At 38.4% G+C, this 17654-nt stretch overlaps 1 protein-coding gene and 1 long non-coding RNA gene across 8 annotated transcripts in view; both read left to right on the forward strand.

Annotated features, from left to right (window-relative positions):
* FMN1 (formin 1) overlaps positions 1-17654 on the forward strand; it is a 467455-nt gene that overhangs the window by 382632 nt on the left and 67169 nt on the right. The gene's annotated exons all lie outside the window — the stretch shown is intronic.
* On the forward strand, positions 2429-13085 carry LOC309656313. Its single transcript, XR_014261289.1, has 2 exons — positions 2429-8156; positions 8451-13085. It is a non-coding gene; the product is annotated as an uncharacterized lncRNA (long non-coding RNA).

A 17654-nucleotide genomic window follows, 5' to 3' on the forward strand; every position in this document is an offset into this window, starting at 1 on the left:
ACCTCTCCTGGTGAAACTTCCCAAGCTCCTATGATATTTGTGATGCATTATTAAGAATAAAAAATAATAGTATTAAATTAGTATTAACATTTATTTAACGCTGTCAGCCAGATTTGATGTTAACTATAGTCTCTTCTAGTTGTCATTGAAAACAAAACAAAACAAAACAGAAACAACTTGAGGAAAGCACTGTTGTTATCTCCATTTTACAAGTGAGGAAACTGAGCTCAGACAGGCTAGCTTTGTTTGATGTCAAAGGAGGACGCCAATGAGGACGAGTTAAGAATTCAGTGTGGGGTTTTGCTGGCTCGGGCTGGAGGCGTTGAGCAAGAGTGAGAGAAAATAGAGATGAGGAAGTGTATGGATGGTATCACCCCACTCAAGAGAGGCAGGGCTTTCCTTAGACACACCCCTGTGGAAATCAGGTCCCCTCTGTTATTATGAATGCACTTGTCACTCTTTCTGTTCCCCTGTGGCATTTCTTACATATTTGAGAAATTACTTAGCTAATAAGAGAGGGCAAGTGCCTATTCTGCTCACTTTAGAATTCCCCCTGCTTAGCATGCAGTGGGTACTCAGTAAATACAGGTTAAATTTGTCCACAGAAGGAGAAGAACATTTAAAGGAGCTCCTCCTCCGTTAAATCATAAATGGAATGAAATGCATCTAGAGATGAAAACAAGATTTAAAAAGGAAAATCAAAAACAGAGTTGCCATATGATCATGCAGTCCCATTCCTGGGCATATATCCAGAGAAAACTCTAATTTGAAAAAATACATGCACCTCAATGTGTATAGCAGCACTATTTACAATAGCCAAGACATGGTAGCTACCTAAATGTCCACTGACAGATGAATGGATAAAGAAGATGTGGTATATATATATATACAATGGAATATTACTCAGCCATAAAAAAGAACGAAATAATGCCATTTGCAGCAACATGGATGGACATGGAGATTATCATACTAAGTAAAGTAAATCAGAGAAAGACAAATATCAGATAATATCACTTATCTGTGGAATCTTAAAAAATGATACAAATGAACTTATTTACAAAACAAAAAGAGACTCACAGACATAGAAAACAAACTTATGGTTACCAAAGTAGAAAGGGGAAGGAGGATAAATTAGGAGTTTGGGATTAACAGATACAAACTATATATAAAATAGATAAACAACAAGGTCCTACTGTATAGCACAGGGAATTATATTCAATATCTTGTAATAACTTATAATGGGAAGAATATATATATATATAAAATAGATATTCAGTTATATATATATATATATATATATATAAAAGTGAATCACTTGGCTGTATACCAGAAACTAAAACAACATTGTAAATCAACTGTACTTCAATTTAAAAAAGAAAAGGAAACTCAAACTCTTCCTACCACTATCTAACCAAAAGAACAAGGCCAAAAATGTTATCAAGGGGAAAAGAAAAAACAAACAAACTCATGAGAATGGAAGACATTCACTACCCTCTACAGTGAGTGTATAGCCAGGGTGATTTTTTAAAAATCTGTGTTTATCTAATGGTCAGTGCCTAGTCAGATACAAGGATTATGAGGTTTTCATTTCTGTTGTCATTTGTTAGGCAGTCCATTTCTTTAGCCTTCCAGATTTGTTGAAATTTTGGGTAACCTATATTGCCTAGAGAATGGTCAAAGTTCCCTTCACTTGTCCAGTTGCTTTTAAAAACAAAGACAACATTAAAACGGGTTGCAGAGAAAAGTTATCCTTATTTAGTTATTTCTTCTTTTCAGTCAGCATAAGGTCTCAACATAAGTACAGGATTTGGATTCAACACTTCCTAACTTTGCCTCCTGGGAGAACTGTGCCACCCTTCATTTCTATGGGAGTATTTGTCTAAATCCCTTTTTCTTCTCACCACTGAGGTCTCAGACCTTGGAGAGTTGGATCTAGATGTAGAGTATGGTTTTATATGCCAGCAACAGAAGAGTCCTAACTATTTTCATCACTCGTGGGTCCCAGCCTTTAAGCAGATGAAAGGGTGATTTACATGAATTGGCAGGGGTCTAAGGATCCTTATTGCTTTTTTTTGTAAGCTGAGACAATAGGCCCAGTCCATAACGACACCAAATAAGGTATCTTGGAATATGATTGCATCCATCTGCTTTCAGCTCATGCAATACAGGGAGAAGAAAACCAGTCCCAGGAAACTGGCCTCAAAGAAGGCATGGGCTGCTGACTTGATTCCCACGCAGTCTTCCTCAGTAGCCACGTATGGAGTTCTTAATACTCCTGAAAATGTAAATTGGAAAGAAGTTTTCATTCTTAGAAAACAATTCCCTACTCCGCTTTCCCCGGGGCCTGTGTTATTCACCAGCTAGAAACACTAGCAGCTGGAAGGTAGAAGACGGCTCGTCCAGTCCTTGTGGTTCTTTGCTCTGACAGAACTTTTGCCTCCGTGTCTTTTTTAACTTAGTGGGAAGAACTGATAGTCTCATCAATTGCTGTACAGTCTTAGACTGGATGTTGCATAACGAGCTTTTGTTCTTGGATGTTTGGCTCGTTACATCAATGCTAAGTTAGAGGAAACCTTGAGGAAGCAGAGAAGGAAGTTTTCTTCAATTTGGCTGCTGTCCTCTTTGTGTTCTTACAAATCGTTATTTGGGTCTGTGACCAAGTGGCGAGCCACTACTTATTGTAAGAAAGCAATTATGAGCAAGCTTGCCATCCACCAGGCCTTTTCTCTAAGGAATGACAAAACATTTGATGTGTAGCACATGTATAAAGGTGCCGGCAGATAAAGAGGTTTGCCTTAGGTCATCTTCCAAGAAATAGTATGTTTTACCTATTTCCCTCTTCACTGGAAATGCCATAAAGTACCATAGGGAGGAATTCTGAAATCCTTAAATAAAAGACTTAAATAAAACTCTGAAAGTGTTCCTTTATTGTGTCAGTATTCCTAGTAGTCAGAGAACATGCTTTCTCTCCCCAAAATGTCATTAGGTTACTGAAAAAATTGTGGTTTGGTTAGGAGGAAGCATGAGCCAAGTGGTAGACCTAAATCCCTTCTTTTATCTGAGAATCGTGACACTACTGTAACCACAAATATTTATCTTTCATTCTCAGAGGAGACTGGTAGCCTCTTTGGATCATCCTCTGCAGAACGCAGTCGATCCTATGAGGAACCGTTATCCAGTTTGTTAGATCTTACAGCCAGACTAGACTCTGTTCACTACTGCAGAAACCCAGTGTGGAAAGAAAATTCTAAATGATAAAAAGTTAGAGAATTGAAATTCCCTTTGGATGACTTTCAGTGATCAAAATTTACCAAGTTAAGAATAAGAACTCCTGACTGTGTTCAGGAAAGCTGTAAAAAGTACAATAGAAAGGATGCCTCATACTAGGTTTTATCATTCTCCATCCTAATTTTTCACTCAGGATTGTCTGAAAATCTATCCATATCAATAAATATGGATTTAATTCTTTTAATTGCTATGGACTCTTCCAGCGCATGAATGAACCATGTTTTGTTTATCCACACCCCTTTCTCTTTCTGTCATTATTAGTCACATCAGTCTGGAACTCCACTATAAAAAAGAGCCAGGAATCTGTGTATCTCTTCTTCTCCGTTGGGACTTTGTAAGGATAAACAAGATAATAACATGGAATGACTAAGACTCTTCTGTTATGAAGTGGTGCAAATGTTGAAACTAATTCTACTTTCTTATCTACTGTGTTTTCCATTTAGAAGGACAAGATTCCTCAAGCATTCTTTTTTTCTGTTTAAATAATGCACTAGTGATCATCCATATGTGAAAGTGATGGGAATGTAAAATTAGATCATTGTGATTAGCTGGGCCTTAGGGCCATAAACTCAGCCCAAAATAATGCTGCTGAGACCCAAGGACAGTCATTTTGCGGCTTATAAATGATAGTTTAAGCAGTTGAGTGGATGAGGTCCAGAATTCTCCTTGGTCCCTTGATGGACAGTAATGCTGCTTGGACCATAATTTTCCATCTTTCTTCTTGGAAAGACTGACTACAGGCCACTCAGTAAAATGAACCTTGGAAATAAGACTTCTGTCTCACACCATTTACTCACAAAAGACAGCTTTAAAAATAAACACAAACCCAGAGCCTAATGGAGACATGGCAACAAGCCTGAGGGAAATGCCATCCCTTCAGCCTCTCTTTTCATTCTCTTTTTACTTTTATTTAGCTTTAGGACAGGGCAAATGCATCCGTTGTAGTCAGACATCTGGGTTTTCTGAACTTGTCGATCTAGAAAGTAGTTGAAAGAGATAAGAATGGAATAACTTTGGATATTAACTTTGGATATTCCAAAGTGAATGGAGTAACTTTGGATATTAACTTTGGATATTCCAAAGTGAATGGAATAACTTTGGATATTAACTTTGGATGTTCCGAAGTGAATGGATAACTTTGGAAAGAGCTGGCACTAAGAAGACTGGGATGGCATACAGAATATTATTTCTACAGCTTATTGCTATCTGGAAACTACCTGGAACATTTCAGTGAAACCATTCTGTGCTCATCACCTAGTGTTCTAATACAAGGTCAGCCTCTCTTGGTTCCTACGCAAAAATTCCAAAGTAAACTCATAGGTTGGCCTGACTTAGAAATGGAACAAAGTATTGAAGTCCATTGTCAAGAAATTTGGACTCAGCAGTGAATTAGGAAGAATGTCAAGGGGGAGACCACCCTTGTGCTTCTCACTGCTTCCCTATTTCTCATGAATTTGGTCTGCGTCTCCCTGGGATCCTTCGATTGTGTTTTTGCTCTCTTTTTACTAAATCTTTCTTCAGTTTGATCTGATGGCATCAACTCTTTCCATCAGTTTCTGAGCATACCCTCTTGGTCTGTTTTCTTTTTTCTTTTTTTCTTTTAATATCAGGGAAACATTTTTTTCCTAGGGAATTCAGCTGCTTCAATCTTGTTCAACATCTTCACCGTTGGCATTTAGCCTCGCAGGTTGCAGTAAGCAGGGCCCCCCGAGGGTCTCCCATTCTCCTTAGAGTGCTTTGTCTCCAGTGCACTGCAAGCCCTTGACATTCCGCCACCTCATTTCTCCTCCCACTATCCTTGTGAAATAAGCAGCCAACAGGCCCTCTTGACACAGGAGGGAAGGGATGCTCTGAGAGACACTCCTTTTCCAGGGACCACACTGCTAACCTGGTGATAGAATTTGACATCCAGAGGGAGCGTCAGCTCCCTTGGGTCTCTCCTTGAGTTATCTCTGACTACTATTACAAATTTGTTTTTGTCATTCAACTTTTGCTATCCAAACAGACCTTATCCACTAATTCCTTGGCCTTTGCTTATTACCAATGTTTTTTTACCTCTCAAGACTACTTACTCTAAACAACAACTCCCAGGTTGATTTTGCACGTCAGGTCTAATACAATTTGCAAAAAGATTACTGAGTACCTAATCGTCACTGTTCATACCTTCTGTATAGGCCCACAGTGTGTTGGATATTGGGCCAGGCAAAGACAAGAGACAGCTCCCTGGCTTGCAGATCCCGCAGCCTAGGCTGGAGAGCCAATCCCGAACAGACGCCTATACCATAGGGCAATTGCAATGCATAGAATAACAGCAAATTCATTCAGCCCATGTTGAGAGCATACAGTGTGTCAGGTTCTGTGCCAGGCACAGTTTGTATAGTCATGAACAAAATAAAGAAACTTACAATAAACAAGAGAAAGAGACAAAAAAGCAAATAACTAACCCAGTGGATACTACAAATTATGAAATGTTGAGGTTTGATAGGGGGCAGAGTTTTAGGAAACCTACCTTCAAAGAATGTAAAGGACTCTCTGCAGTGGTGACATTTAAGCCAGGGAAGGATCTAGTCATGGGAAGTGTAGGAGTACAGCTGTCACAAGCAGAAGGAATATCATGGGATGCAGCCTGGGGTGGGTAAGAGCACGGCATACTGAGAAGCTAAAATGGGCCAGTACGGCTGGAACTAGGGCAAGCTGCCCATGCAGAACCCTGGAGGCCATGAGAAGGGATTTGGATTTTATTCAGTATTCAGTGGGAAGGTTTAGAAGAGTTTGTCAAAGGAAAGTGACATGACTGCCTTTGTGTTTTAAAAGATGATTCTGATTGCTCTCTGGAAAATAAATGGAAGGGGCAAGAGTATATATAAGGAGATTACTAAAGTAACTCAGGTGAAAAACAATAGTCCTGTGGTCCAGAGCCGTGAAAGTTGAGATGGAAAGATAGGGATGAATTCAAGATATGTGTTGCAGATAGAAAAGACAGGGATTTGGCAACAACTTCAACCTTGGAGCTGAAGCAGAGGGAGGAGCCGAAAATAATTCCCAGGTTTTGATCATCTTGGTGAATGATGATGCCATTTACTGAGGTGTGGAAGACTGTGAAAGGAATGCGTTTGTGTTCCGGTGGGGCTCATTTGAATTCCCGGACAGCTATTCATGTCATGGTGTCCAGCAGGGCAGGAGAAATGCAAAACTGGTGTTGAGAATGTAGTTTGGAGTTGACAGTATAAGCTTGAGATTCATCAGCAGAAGAATGGTAGGTAGCTGTGTGTCTAGCTAATTATGTAAAGATAGAAGAGAGGAGAACCAAGAGACCGTGTTGGGGGCTGAATATATTTAGAGTGCAAGAGGAAGAAGAAGAAAAGCCAACGGAAGGGATGGAGAAAGTGATCAGAGTGGGTGAGATACTGACCGATACTGAACACGAACCTGTTTAGCTTGCCACTGGTAAGTACTTTGTCTCTCATGATAATTAAAAAACAAAACAAAACAAAACCACTGTTTCTGAAAGTGTGTGGTAACTATAAAGCATTACCTGTGTGTAGCTAATGCATCAGTAATGTATGATATTTTGGACCTAAGGCAACCATGTAAGAATCTGAGCCTCTGCATATCACTGCTGGACTCCAGATCCAAGGATACTTGCATTTCATGGGGTGAAGAAAATGGGACATGTCCCTTTTCAAATGGTGCTCACGTTTATTTAATAATATAATTAATAATAATGTGGCCAAGGATTTTTTTTTTTTTAATTCCTGCCTTACTTCTACCCCAGTCCTCCTGCAACTACAATATGGTATCTGTTGGTGACGGTGTGTGTTGCCATCCCCAAGCCCTTGTTCTCCAACTGCGTGTGGCTTCCAGCACTTACATGAAATCTTATTTATGCGCAGATGCCATTTTATAGAACTGTTAAAAAAAAAAAAAGGAAGCACATGGCTTTTGGCAGGGGCACACAACTCCAACATGGCCTTCCACTGTTTTTGCAGTAGAATGTCACAGCTCCAGGCTCTGTACCTTCTCTCTTGTAAGTTCAGGTAAGCCCATTCTGTGAAGAACACTTTGCAAATGTGAAAGTTACCGGTAAAGCATTCTGTACCATCTTCATGATTAGACTTCCAGTTGAGGGCTGGAATAGCACCTTTGTTTCAGGGGCTTTGTTTCCATGTAGCTCTTTCAAAATAGGTATGATTTTTTTAAGTCGTTAACTATGATTATTTACGCCCCACATCATTACTTATGGTAATAATCGTAAGATTGCTTCTTTGGAGTTTTATTTGGTTTTAAAATCTAAGAAAAGCATTCATGAGTTAGTCTATTGTCATAAAGCTATGGGGAAAGAAATGTAAAACTTTGAGTTTTGAAGTGTAAACAGTTGCTCGGAACTACAACCCTTGGAGGAGTTTTCTCATTCTGTAGAGGCAGCTCCTTTGGCCACACCCTGGAGCAGGCAACCACAGCAGGAAGTATCTACCTCTGAGACAGGGCCAGGAAAGGGGCTCTCGAGTAGGAGAGACAGAGCAGTGCCTTGGGTAGCTGATGATGTCTCGGGATATGAAGGCTTACCCTGCCCAGTGAAACATATTCTGCCCCTCCTCCAATCTCCCCAAAACAACTAGAATACGAGTTGCAGCATAATATCCCACTCTTGCACCCAGTGGTGAGAATTTTTTTTTTTTTTAATCTAGAACCAACTATTAAGGAAAGGCAACAAACTTTGCCTTTCAGCGAGTAGAAGAACTTACACCTGAGAAAATACACTGGTAGGCAGAACAGGTCTTCAGAACATGTCTGCTGTGTAATCTCAGAGAATTAGAAGAGGCTATCATTCCATAAAAAGGAATCCAGTAGAGAACATAGAAATGAAAGTTTTGGTGGATGGAATTTTTTTTTTTTTTTCTTTGGCTGTGTTGGGTCTTCGTTTCTGTGTGAGGGTTTTCTCTAGTTGCGGCGAGCAGGGGCCACTCTCCATCGCGGTGCGCGGGCCTCTCACTATCACGGCCTCTCTTGTTGCGGAGCACAGGCTCCAGACTTGCAGGCTCAGTAGTTGTGGCTCACGGGCCCAGTTGCTCCGCAGCATGTGGGATCTTCCCAGACCAGGGCTCGAACCCGTGTCCCCTGCATTGGCAGGCAGATTCTCAACCACTGCGCCACCAGGGAAGCCCCTGATTGATGGAATTTTTGAAGATCAGTGAATGCACACAGTGGTAGAATAGACACCACTGAAGAGCAATTAGTGAATTGAAAGGTCGAATCAAGGACTTTTTCTAGAGTACAGCATAAAGAGAAATATATGGAAAGCATGCAGAAATGTTGAGATACAGAAAATGTTTTTAGAAATGTCATCTATTTAATCTAACATTTATTTAATACAAGTCAAGAGAAGAGAGGAAGAAAGACTCAAACAATGTGAGGTTACTTCCTAGAAATGAAGAAAGGCATTGCATTTTTTACTGAGAGAGCTCTTCAGAGCAACAGAAGATAAATGCACGCATATATACACACCCTTTGCTCTTTATCATCAACTTTGAGAAACAAGGATTTAGAAAAATTCTGAGAGCTAAACAACAAACTTCTCAGCAACACTGGATACAAAAAAACCAATGAAGCCATAAATCATAAATTCAAATTCTGAAGGAAAATAATTTTAAAGCTAGAATTCTACATTTAGCCAAACCATCCTCAAAGTGAAAGAGAAAAGTGAATTCTTTTGAGGCACACAGGGCCTCGGAGGTTTACTCTTCATAAATCCACTCTTGAGGCTGCACTGTTCAATAAGAAAATGAATCCAGGAAGAAGTGGAGTGGCAAAAGGTGTAATGAACAAATAAATGTGTAAAATTATGGTTAAATATTAACTGTAAAAAATTTATTTTTGGTAATCTGGAAGTAAAATTGCAGATGATATCCACATGGGATGTGGCATAGATTGTGGCTATAAGGTTTTAGCAGGGGGAGAAAGGAAAAGCCAGGCCACTTTTACGTTGTTCAGAGTTAGGGCACAGAGCTGTAAGAAACCCTAGCAGCTCTAGATACTTGTGTTACGGGTGTTGAAATTTTTAGACATATTCACCAATCAAAAAGTTAAAATTAATCGTTAACAGACCAGTAAAGGAAAAATGAAACAAAGACAATTTGGTGACTCCGACAAAAAAAAGTTAGGAAGTGGGGAAAAGGAAATAGCTAGAAAGTTTGGTAAATAAAAGTACTAAAATAAATATGACAGAGATAAATCCACAGTAAACATGAATGGGTCAACTTTACCCAGAGGCCAAAAGCTCTTACCAGGGCAGTGTCAAGGAAAAAGAAATGACACGTCTAAATATAAGCGAGGACAAGACAAAACCACCACTATTTGCATTACTCTGATCTTTTAGGAAATCAGTGCTGTTTGAACAGTTCCTATCCATTTCCAAAATAAGAGTCCTGCCCCGCACAATTCCAAATGATTAATGAACTAAATCTAAAAAGACAAAGGCAAAAAATATATAAGAAAATACAAGGCAGCTTTATGACCTTGGGAGTAGCAAAGGCCTTTTTTTTAATGATTTAAAAAGCACATGACATGAGGAAAATATTTATTAATTTGACTACTTCGGAATTAAATTTATAAATGAAAGATTGTGAACAAAGTCAAAAGGCAAGCAAAAGAATAAGAAAAAGTGCTTGCAACATATGTCGTAAGGATTTGTACTGAAACCTGTGTGACTTGCAAAAATTAAAGTTTGAAAATATGAGTTATTGGCTGTTAGGACTGTGACATGGTACTGTCTCTGTGGGGGACTGTTTGACAGTCTCAACCAAAATTAAAAGCTTGCATACCCGACGAGCCGAGCAAGTCTTCTTCTCTCTGTGTCTGACTTAGAAAAATCTTGCCCATTTGCACAGGGACACTCAGAAGAAAGTTTTGGAAGGATATACTTCAGGCCAGTAACAGCACTCGAGTCTCGGGAGGTAAAGAGAATGGGAGGGCTGGGGAGTGACTGAGGATGGGGTGCAGGGGGCTCCGGAAGAGGACTTTATCTGCGATGTTTAATATTTTTACAAGGAGAATGCTTATTACCTAAAGCAATTAAAAATTAATTTTTCAAAACCTTTAGGACTGGAAGTTTTCTTTTCAGTTTTTCAGTATTCAGAATTAAAAGCTCTCTAGTCACAGTTAAAAGAAAAAAAGTAGCCTGTCTGTGAATACAAGGTTCCAGGTTGAGCCCAGTGTTTATGTAATCACAAATCTCTGTTATGGCACTCACTTGCTACAATGGGAAGAGTTTTTAGATGACGATGAAGTTTACATATGCCCTTCACATTGTGTTGATGGATTTGGGTTGGAAATTGTCTGCGTTTATCTTTAGGCATATCCATTTTAAATGTTTAAATATCTGCAATTTTTTTGTTCCACACCGATGTGGTTGGACTTTTATTATTTAGTCCACCATTTGGAATGGTGAAATCTTTAAAAGTACATCAAAGGCAGATTATTCTTTCTAGTCCTGTTTCAAGTATGCAGAAAATGGCAGGTATGCACTTAAATTTTTAACTTCATTATATAAATGGCATTAAACCAACCATAAAATAATTGCCAATGATAACAGCATTGTTTCACTGAGCTTTTATTCATGACCATGAGTCATTTTTCCCTCTCCAAATAAGAAGTGGTTCTTTTTCGGTTTTTTGCTTTGTTTTTTAAATTAGCTCCTTAACACCCAACTTTTGACCATATTTTTCTCCAGCTTTTGGAATTCTTTTTTTCTATCCATCGTTATATTTCTTTAGAAAACGTCTTTAAATTTTTTTAAGGGGAGGAACAAAGCTAGCAAAGAAACAGATGTGTCCCATATAAAATATGCAATAAATCTTGTCCCACAAATTCTTTGCTCTGAACTTTCTGACAGAAACTGTCAAATATCCACTTTAATTCAGGTATAAAATGTTCACTCCGTGTCATGGCGCCAGCCGCCATATGCCAGAATAAAGTTAGTGACCAGCCATAAAAACAGCAGCATAAGCACCTTTGAAACGGGACAAGTCATCTTGGGTGAGAACGACCCTTATAAATCCACGGGGAATTAATCTCGGCTTTGCTACTATCCTGCTGCGCATTTACAATGAGCTTCTACTCCCACATAGTAGATGTAGTAATACTTTTAAAAGGAGAGAGAGAATGAGAGAGCCGTGTGTCTACCTAAAGAGCTAGTGGGAGGGAAGAAGGTGGTTCATGGATCAGAAAGCAATAGCTTTTCCTCCCCCTCCGCCGGGCTCTGGAATCCCCTTGAAAAGGGCAGATCCCAGCCTCAGTTGAACATGTGGGGCTCTTCTTCAGCTCGCATTGCCTGCCTTCCCAGCTCATGTGAAACCAATCTCCCCGAAGCACAATCACAAGAAATGACTTCAGCTTCATAAATCATTGTTATCATCCCACAGGAGGAGGTTATGCCATGGTTTTTCTCCAGTAAAACATTTCAAGCCTCTGGTTTCATGATCTCTCTCTCTCTCTCTCTTTTTTTTTTTTCTCCTTTCTGAAATCAGCTGCATGCTATTGGCACGCCTAGCTTCGGGCTCCCACCTAAGGGAGACAGTGGCACTTCTCCAACTGACCAGATATTTCCCCCTCTCTCGGATGTTCAGGGACACCTCTTTCCTATGAGGTGTGTGTGTGTGGCTTGTCATATGCTCAGAGGTCTCTCACTTGCTTCCAAGCATTCACTGACCCTCAATATTTTTTCCTGTTGAGGATATTTTCTTTATCCTGTATTTTCCAAACACAGAACAGGTATATTAGGTTTAAGCACAGTGGACAGAAATTTTAACTTATTTTGCAGCATTTATGATTTTAATACTTGTGGCCATCTAAAACATTTCTCTACTAAGCCTCAAATAGAGGAAGACTAAAGGGTAAAGCAATGGATTATTTCCAAGTTGAATCAAAAGGTAAAAATCTGCTTTAATTATACTTGATAATACTTTAATAGTGCTTCATAACCAAGCACTTTTCTCCTACAAGATCTCACTTAAGAAATACTGTCAGAAAATTATTTTGAAATGTTATCTTGCATTTCTAGAAAATTATTTTGTTTTATTTGCATAGGTTCCATACCTGCTTTGGAATAAAGGCTTATTTTTCAACAGTTATTTTCAGTAATTATAAATTATCTATAAAAGTATTCTTTTAAAAGTTGACCTATCCTTTGACACATTAAATGAAAAAGCAAGCAACTGAATTATATATTCAGTATCATCTCAACTATGTAAAAAAGCACAAATGAGTGCGTGATCATAAATATATACCTACATTTATGGAAATGAATCAGAATATCAACAGAGGCCATTACATAGAGAAAGACTTACACACTATTTTTGTTTTCTTATTTCTTTTTTTCCTCAAATATACAAATGTTCTACAATGAGGATTTATTAATTTAAAATCGGGGGAAAACATAAAAACGACAGAAAGGAGGGTGACAATTATTGTTGAACGATGACTCCAGAGGAGCCACCTGGAATTCTGTTAACCTCACCATCAGCACTTTCACCTCAGTAGCCTTATAAGCAGTGTGGTCAGTCTTAAAACCTAGCCTCATTTCTCTGTTTCCTTTTACTGACTCTGATGACGACCACCTGAGCTAATGGTCCTTCTGTGTAACTTTTACAGGCGGAACAAATTAAATGTGCTTTAATATGTAAAGAGATCTTCTACAGTATCTTCTTAGGGAATCCCAGTTCTCCCACTATTTTCTCTTCTTGGAAATATCTCCCAAGAAACACTATTGCTTACTTTCCCTGCACCTAGATTCTTCGTAACGTCACAACTACTGAAGTTACGGTAGTTCTTGGGTACCAATTCTAGTGGGTCAGTTTAAATCCCCAGCTAGAACAAATTCTTGACCACATGAAAGAAAAGTAGATAAGAAAGTATTTCGATATTCAAAGCAGTAGCAGATATCAGGGAAGTGAGCCTTTTTTCAGCTACTGTGGCCCTGTAAATGCGGTTTCCTAGTGCAGTTAGCTTTGCCAAGGTCCTAAAAGAAGACTGGTTTAACAGTAGCAATGGGTGTTCCGTGATGGTTTACCGGACATTCTGGTGGTCCATTCATAGTCATAGCTAAACATCTAAGCACTTATTTTTCTAGAGGGAGAGCTTCTATCATTTAACAAACATACTTTTTGTTGTTTTTGGGGTTTTTTTGCTATAAAGATGTCAGAGGTTTCATATAAATAAATCTAGACGAAGAGGAAATTTCTTTTGTAAAGGTATGGGTGCCACGTTATATTTTATCTGATATGTGAGTTTGGCTTTTTTCCTCTCTTTGTTTTTGATTAGTCAAGATCAGTCTTAAGCTATTAAGATCTCTGACCATGCGTAACAGCTTTTTATCTGAGTTTTATTCTTTAAAATATGATTAAAACCACCCATCATATTGGATATATTTCTGGGCAATTCATAAAAATATGTAGGATGGTTACTTTATAGAGATGGTAGAATTTCACGTGTGTGTGTGTGTGTATGTATATAAGGTAAAAATAAGTGACATTAATGTACAATAGGTGACTATGCATTTAAATATAACATTCACTCAAATGCTTGTTTTTCAGTTATAACTTTTTATTTCTCTAATTTTCCACTCTATAGTGATATGACAGTTTTATAGTTTTTAAGTAGGAACCTATGAAGAATAACAGTGTGGAATAGTGGAAACTGAAATAAGGGAACAAGTTCATTCTCTTTTCCCCCAAACTAGCTGTAGGACCTTAGGCAAGTCACTTATTTTCAGTGTGCTGTGCTGCTGCTTCCAAATAGCATCTATTGTTCCTTTATCTGATTATATTAAGTGATGCAAATTCTTCTAAAAAAATTAAAAAACAAAGGAAAAACAACCTATCAACCAGAGAGGCAGAAATAGCGACTGTAGTGTTACCTCCTGATATTTTTTAATAGATATGTTATTTATTTCTGTGATACACATTTTAATATAATTGTAGTCACAGCATATTTACTGCTTTATATTCTGAATTTTTTCACTTGTAACCACGTCATAGCTTTTCCTCATGATATCCTTTGAAAGCATGATTCTGGGTGTTTGGATCTACTACATTTGCTTCAGGTCTTGGGGAGTTTATTGTGGGAATTCAAATGTCACTAAAGAAAAAACAGGATGTTCAATTATTCAGACAAGTCTCATGGGAACCCAAGGAAAGTTGAACAAGCAAGCGTCATTTGGACGAATAATTGCTGTGGTGGTGATAGTAATGATTGTAGTAATAATTGACATTTACTGAGCTAATGTGCCAGGTGCAATGGCTGAGTACCTTACAAATGTCTCATATAATTATTATAACAACTGTCTAATATGGGTCCTATTACTACCTCCATTTATAGATCAGAAAACTCATTCTTATCCAAGTTAAATAATTTGCCCAAGGCTAACAGCTAATAAGTAATAGAACAGTGTGAAGCTTTGACTCCACTGTTATCCACAATATAGAACCCACCTGATATGTTTACTGAAGAGGTTAAATGATGTACGTAAATCCCTTGGCACACACTGAATATGCCTCAGTGGGTGTTCATCACCATCATCATCCCTGCCACCACTAGTCAGTTATATTAAACTGCTTCCTCAGCAGCAGATCAGCCAATGGATTGACTGTCCTTGGGTCCCACTAGCTGTGGCTGGGGGGCTGAAGAGGTCACAGTCTTGTACACTGTCCTATTAGCATAAAATCCAATATTTATTTATTCATTATCCTCTTGTTTAACTTAGCTCACTTTTAAACTATAGCATGAGAGGTTTACACTAGGTAATTTCTTAGGTTTCTAGTCGCTCCAGGGTCCTTAATGGTAAGGTTTCATTTTATCCAGTGTACAGATGGATAAGTTGAAGTACAAAGAATCCAGTGACGACCCTTAAGTACATGGATAGTCGTCAAAGGAAGTTATGGGAAACCCACAGAAGCCAACTGGTGAACGTTTCTCCCTGATTTGTTAATGTGGGCTTAAAGAAAGACTTGTTGAAAACCAAGTATTAAAATGCTATGAAATACACAAACAAATAAATGAGGCCCTTGCTTTTGAGTGCCCTACTTTTAAATCAGAGAAAAATGAGCATGGAGCCTGTTACCACTTTGCTCATGAACCTCCTTACAAATTCGAACTAGCAGCTCCTTTTGTGGTCATTCTCACCAATTAATGGAGCAAAAAGTCATTGATTTATTAATAGTAAGCTTATAGTCTCAAGTGCTAAGCATTTTGAATACAAAGTTAAACACAAACACACACATAGTCCATGTCTTCCCAAAAGTATGCACCTTTAGGCTAGTGCTAACACCAAAATAGGACAGAGTTGTTTGGGAAAGGAGATCTTCTTCCAATATTAGTATACCTGCAATTTGTCACCAAATACTTATTTAGAGCCTTGAGACTCTGGACCCCATTGTCTTTGAAATCTCACCAAGATTCTTGATGAACCAGAATAGGGGCAGCCTCTTTTCACAAAGCTAGATTCTTTGCGATTCCTAATATTTCCTAAATGATGATTCATTTGGTGGCTGCTTCATGAATGATGAGCCCACAGATGGAGTTCACTCTTCCTCCATGACCCCTAAAAACAATTCTAAAGCATTGTAGAAGGTCTGAGCCTTCCCACTGGGATTGAGATGGCAGGGAGAAAAGGTAGACACTATAGGAAACAGGATTTATGTATAAATTATTCTCTTAAGTAAAAATCATATTTTATATATACGCTTGTTTAGAAGTATCTATGAAAATTAACTAAGAAAAAACATCTTTACAAAAGACATGTCACCTTTATTAATGCTGATAAGTTAAAGGTATGCATGGGCCTAGAAGATGAGGTAATGTGGAGAATCTCAGGCCCTGTTTGAGAATGCAACCACCTGACTCCCATTAATGTTAATGAGCCTCTCACAGATCATTCTAAAATTTTACCCCCATCGTCTGTTTTAAAGCATCAAGAGTCAGGAACTTTAGAGTGAAAGCTGAAATTCCGTCTTGGCACTTACTGTCTGATGTATATATTCCTGTGGAAAATGTGCAGTACAGCACAGCCCCAATATACCACCTTGGTGTTTGAGAATTCTGGAGAAAAACACTGCCCCCCTTGGGAAGCAGCAGGGGTCATGGGAAATATATTGGATTATGAGTCAAGAGACCTGGATTCTGCCACTATTAACGTGACCCAGGAGAGTAACTTCATCAACTCAGGTATCCATTTTCTCATTTCTATAAAATTAAATTGCTGGACTAGGTTATAGCTAGGTTGTATGTGATACTGTCTTATCAACTTTCTCAAATAATTGCATCTGTATCACCTTGAAACCAAAAAAATTGCTGTGTACAGACAGTTGTACAGTCTTTAGAGACTTTACTGAACTACAGAGAAGCAGAGGAAAAAAGGTAGTAAAATATTAGCAGCTAATTAAATGGTTGCCTTTAAAAGTAATGAACAGAATTCCTTCTAAAGTCTAAAGTTGAGTGTTGTGTCAATATTGTGAGTGGGTGAAAGACTTACCTATTGGGCCAAAAGTCTCATCTAAGATGGAGATACATTGAAAAAAAAAGTGTCATGATGTGTTCACAGTGGGTTGACTTGTGAATGGTAGATAAATTTACTTCATTTAGATCTCAAGTGATACTGGTAACCTGATTACTTCCTAGAATTGTGAATGGATAATCTGTTTACTTTTGCAATAGTTGCTCTAGAGAAAAAACCAGATGCATAATCCGATGAACACTTAGATTTATATTGTGGTCCCTTAAACTGTACTCATCACCTACACAAATAATTATTACAGTCATCATAGAATATAAAAGAATAGTATGATTCTTTCCATTATATAACCAGGGAGATTTTTCTAATTCAGATTATTATTTCAGTATGATATTTTATGAGGTATTTGAATATTTTCATGCCTGGGTTTAGAAATACTAAAATTTAAATGACTTAAGATCATAAGTCATCTGTAAGCTTGATTTCATCAAGACTGACCCTTTTCCAACCACTGATGGGAGAATTAAGCCCTATTGCCCTAAGGGCACCGTTGTGTGTAATGAGTTTGTATATCCCTATGAACTTAGAACGGTAGCACTTACATGCATATGAGGGTTGTATATCCCTATGAACTTAGAACGGTAGCACTTATGTGCATATGAGGGTTGTATATCCCTATGAACTAAAAACGGTAGTACTTACGTGCGTATGAGGGTTGTATATCCCTGTGAACTTAGAACGGTAGTACTTATGTGCATATGAGGGTTGTGGGTTGGGGGGAGAGACTGAGAAAATAGCTGCTCAAATCATTTCCATGTTCTGCAGTTCAAATGAAGAACCTTGGTTGAGAAAGGCCCCAGGT

Source organism: Balaenoptera physalus (genome assembly GCF_965194825.1).
Source record: "Balaenoptera physalus genome assembly, chromosome: 2".
Classification (NCBI taxonomy): domain Eukaryota; kingdom Metazoa; phylum Chordata; class Mammalia; order Artiodactyla; family Balaenopteridae; genus Balaenoptera; species Balaenoptera physalus.